This window comes from Mandrillus leucophaeus, unplaced genomic scaffold (assembly GCF_000951045.1).
Source record: "Mandrillus leucophaeus isolate KB7577 unplaced genomic scaffold, Mleu.le_1.0 Scaffold191, whole genome shotgun sequence".
NCBI lineage: Eukaryota > Metazoa > Chordata > Mammalia > Primates > Cercopithecidae > Mandrillus > Mandrillus leucophaeus.
In genome coordinates this window covers 1284442-1290086 of record NW_012101932.1, presented here as the reverse complement: position 1 = coordinate 1290086, position 5645 = coordinate 1284442, and positions in this window count along the sequence as shown.

Genomic DNA, 5645 nt, shown 5'->3' with positions numbered 1-5645 from the left:
TTTTTGCAAATTTTCAGTGCCTGGAGTCACAGATCATTTAAAATGTCACTCTAATACTATAATCATTTTAGTAAGACTTCCCCCCAAAATTGTATAACATAGCATTTGCAAATAAATATTTTAATGAATACTTCAGCATGTTACATGAGTATGTATGGTAATTTAAACTTTAATAAATATTTTCTGATGTTATTCAGAATTCTTAAAAAACCAATCTAGTTTTATTTTTTAAGAAAAGAAAGAACAATACACAATTTTTATAGTTTATCAGTACAGTGTTTCCACTCCACCCCCTACCCCAATAGGCCACTTTATTGCAAAACACTGAATACAGGATACAGAAAATGTTTCATCATGGATCTACTCTGATGTATGATAGGTTTTAAATTTCACATTATTTTTGAATAGGACCACTGCAAGTTAAGAAAATAATAATAAAATACGTCCCTGGTAAAAGTAAATCAAATCTTTCCTCAAGCTTCACAGGATTTCCCAAGCTAAAGGTATGCTGAAAAGAAGTTCACAATTCCAAAATTATTAAACACTGTAAACAAAATTCAGCAGTCATAATACCAATAGAATTGGGCAATGAAAAACTTCAAGTAATCCTATCAGATAAAAATATAAAATAACTATTTGAAATAATAAAATATAATAAGCAGTTAAAATTTTTTAAACTCTCAGAATATTGGAGAAATATGAGGATAAAATAAAAGTATGAAGACAAATGAAGAAAAATATGAAAGAATAGTTCAGTGGTATCAAGGATACAATGAAGAAATTTGTTTTGACTAATAGGATTTCCAAATAGGAAGATCAGATAGAATGCAGAGAGGCAAAATTTGGAAAGACAATGGTTGAGACATTTACCCATATAAGAACTTGCTTGAATCCTTATTTTATGACGCAATAAGAACAGAATGAAATAAGTGAAAATGAATCTACACCTAATTTTATAGTAATAAAAATTACTATAACACCAAGAGGAAGGAAAACCTAAAAAGCAACTGGAGAGAAAAGAAAAATTACTAAACAAAATTATAAAAACTAAAAAGATTCTGATAATAGCCTTTGCAAAGGAACAGTGCAAGCTGAAATTAATAGAATAATACATGTATAATGTTGAAAACACAATTCTCAAAAATTAATATATACTCAGAAAAATGATCAACCAAGATGACAATGAAATTAAGGTACTTTCAGGCAAACAAAAATGGAAACAATTTCCCAATTACATACTATTACTCAAAGAACTACTAAAAGATCTACTTAGGAATAAGGAACCAGAAAAGAGCAATATTAAAAAATGAAAATTATAAATCCATATTACTCAGGGTTGTAAACGTAAAAATCCAAATATAGCAATTTAATTTCATACTATCTTAAAAACTATCTTTTAAAATAACTAAAAAATCTCTATCCTAGAAATGCAGAGAGTAGTTTTAATTAATAAGTCTATAAATGACCTTTACCACATTGTCAGATTAAAGAAGGGAAACATGATTATCCATTAAAATATAGTTTAATGACTTTGATAAAAAGTCATTAAATTTTAAACACTCATTCATGATAACTTTTAGTAAACTAGTAAGTATAAAAAAATTCAGGCCGGGCGCGGTGGCTCAAGCCTGTAATCCCAGCACTTTGGGAGGCCGAGACGGGCGGATCACAAGGTCAGGAGATCGAGACCATCCTGGCTAACATGGTGAAACCCCGTCTCTACTAAAAATACAAAAAAAAAAAACTAGCCGGGCGAGGTGGCAGGCACCTGTAGTCCCAGCTACTCGGGAGGCTGAGGCGGGAGAATGGCGTAAACATGGGAGGGGGAGCTTGCAGTGAGCTGAGATCCGGCCACTGCACTCCAGCCTGGGCGACAGAGCGAGACTCCGTCTCAAAAAAAAAAAAAAAAAAAAAAATTGAAACTTGAAATGCTGTTATTTAGTAAACTAGTATTTTTAAAACTTCAGCTTGATTAATTTATCATAATAACATTATTCGAAGTAAGAAAACATTAGATAATATTCATTTAAATTAGAATAAGAAGGGTGGCCAAACTCACCATTTCTATTCAACATTGTATTTAGGATTCTAGCAAATGCAACTAAATAAAAAAAATGTAAAAAGGAAAGAATGAAATGGTACTGTCATTATTAACAAGTGATATAACTACAGATCTAGAAACTCAAATAATTTTTAGCAGAAACATTAGAGATTAGCTGATAATCTAATGAGATAACTGAAATATGATTAATATATGAAGTTTATAATGAGTCACCAAGCAACAAATAGAAAAAATAATCTTTAAAAAATAAAAATAAAAACTGAGCAAAGTTGAACCCAGGAAAATAATACCACTAGGAAGACTGAAATAAACAGAGAAAGAAAGTCAGTAAAGGTGAATTATTCAGTGTGGTAGGCAAAATAATGGCCTCCCAAAAATGTCCATGTCTCAAAATCGAGAACCTATGAAAATATTAGATTATTTGGCAAAAGGAAATTAAAGTTGCAAATGAAATCATCATTTTGCTCATCATCTGACAAGAAGGATTATCCTGGACTATAGGGGTGGATCAAATGTAATCACAAGGGTCCTTAAAAGTAGAAGAGGGAATAAGAATCACAAAAAAGAGATTTGATGACAAAATCAGGTTTAGAGTCATGTAGTGTGAGAAAGAATCAACCTGCCATTGCTGAACAGATGAAAATGGATGAATGGGCCATGAGCTGAGGAATGTAATCTTCTTTTCTAGAAGCTTGGAAAGGCAAGAAAACAAATTCTCCCCTAGACCTTTCAAAGAGGAACACAATCCTGCTGATAACTTGATTTCAGAACAGCAGAAGCCAATTTGAAATTCTGACCTTCAGAAATTAGGACATTATATAATGGTAAAGGGATCAATGCCACAAGAAGAGCTAACTATCCTAAATATATATGTACCCAACACAGGAGCATCCAGATTCATAAAGCAAGTTCTTAGAGACCTACAAAGAGACTTACACTCCCAGACAATAATACTGGGAGAATTTAACACCCCACTGTCATTATTAGACAGATCAACGAGACAGAAAATTAACAAGGATATTCAGGACTTGAACTTGGCTCTAGACCAAGCAGACCTACTAGACATCTACAGAACTCTTGACCCCTTAATCAACAGAATAAGTTCTTCTCAGCACTTATTCTAAAATTGATCACATAATTAGAAGCAAAATATTCTTCAGTAAATACAAAAGAATGGAAATCGTAACAAACAGTCTCCCAGACCACAGTGCAATCAAATTAGAACTCAGGATTAAGAAACTCACTCAAAACCTCACAACTACATGGAAACTGAACAACCTGCTCCTGAATGATACTGAGGAAATAATGAAACATAAATAAATAAGGCATAAATAAATAAGTTATTGGAAACCAATGAGAACAAAGACACAACATACCAGAATCTCTGGGACACAGCTAAAACAGTGTTTAGAGGGAAATTTATAGCACTAAATGCCCACGGGAGAAAGTGAGAAAGATCTGAAACCAACACACTAACATCACAATTAAAATAACTAGAGATGCAAGAGCAAAAAAATTTCAAAGCTAGCAGAAGACAAGAAATAACTAAGATCAGAGCAGAACTGAAGGAGACAGAGACACAAAAAAACCCATAAAAGAAATCAATGAATCCAGAAGCAGGTTTTTTGAAAAGATTAACAAAATAGATAGACCGCTAGCCAAACTAATAAAGAAGAAGAGAGAAGAATCAAATAGACACAATAAAGAATGATAAAGGGGATATCATCACCGATCCCACAGAAATACAAACTACCATCAGAGAATACTATAAACACCACTATGCAAATAAACTAGAAAATCTAGAAGAAATGGATCAATTCCTGGACACATACACCTTCCCAAGACTAAACGTGGAAGAAGTCGAATCCCTGGATAGATCAATAACAAATTCTGAAATTGAGGCAGTCATTAATAGCCTACCAAACAAAACTAAAAAGCCCAGGAGCAGACAGATTCACAGCCAAATTCTACCAGATGTACACAGAGGAGTTGGTACTATTCCCTCTGAAATTACTCCAAACAGTAGAAAAAAGGAGAACTCCTCCCTAACTCATTTTATGAGGCCAGCATCATCCTGATACCAAAGCCTGGCAGAGACACAACAAAAAAGGGAAATTTCAGGCCAGTATTGCTGAAGAACATCAATGCGAAAATCCTCAACAAAATATTGGCAAACTGAATCCAGCAGCACATCAAAAAGCTTATTCACGACTATCAAGTCATGGGAGGCAAGGCTGGTTCAACATATGCAAATAAATAAATGTAATCCATCACATAAGCAGAACCAATGACAAAAAACACATGATTATCTCAATAGATGCAGAAAAGGCCTTCGATAAAATTCAACACCCCTTCATGCCAAAAACTCTCAATAAACTAGGAAACGTTGGAATGTATCTCAAAATAATAAGAGCTATTTATGACAAACCCACAGCCAATATCATCCCGAACAAGCAAAACCTGGAAGCATTCCCTTTGAAAACCAGCATAAGACAAGGATGCCCTCTCTCACCACTCCTATTCAACATAGTATTGGAAGTTCTGGCCAGGGCAATCAGACAAGAGAAATAAAGGGTATTCAAATAGGAAGAGAGGAAGAAAATTGTCTCTGTCTGCAGATGACATGATTGTATATTTAGAAAACCTCATTGTCTCAGCCCAAATTCTCCTTAAGCTGATAAGCAGCTTCAGCAAAGTCCCAGCATACAAAAATCAATGTGCAAAAATCACAAGCATTCTATATAAAACAATAATAGACAGAGAGCCAAATCATGAGTGAACTCCAATTCACCATTGCTACAAAGAGAATAAAATACCTAGGAATACAACTTACAAGGGACGTGAAGGACCTCTTCAAGGAGAACTGCAAATTACTGCTCAATGAAATAAGAGAGGACACACACAAATGGAAAAACACTCCATGCTTAAGGATAGGAAGAACCAATATCATGAAAGTGGCCATACTGCCCAAAGTAATTTACAGATTCAATGCTATCCCCATCAACCTACCATTGACTTTCTTCACAGAATTAGAAAAAACTACTTTAAATTTCATATGGAACCAAACAGAGCCCATATAGCCAAGATAATCCTAAGCAAAAAGAACAAAGCTGGAGGCATCATAGTACCTGACTTCAAACTATACTACAAGTCTACAGTAATCAAAACAGCATGGTACTGGTACCAAAACAGATATATAGACCAATGGAACAGAACAGAGTCCTCAGAAGTAACACCACACATCTACAACCATCTGATCTTTGACCAACCTGACAAAAACAAGCAATGCGGAAAAGATTCCTTATTTAATAAATGGTGTTGGGAAAACTGGCTTGCCATATACAGAAAACTGATACTGGACCCCTTCCTTACCCTTATACCAAAAGTAACTCAAGATGGATTAAAGACTTAAACATAAGACATAAAACCATAAAAACCCTAGAAGAAATCCTAGGCAATACCATTCAGGACATAGGCATGGGCAAAGACTTCATGACTAAAACACCAAAAGCAACGGCAACAAAAGCCAAAATTGACAAATGGGATCTAACTAAACTAAAGAGCTTCTGCACAGCAAAAGAAC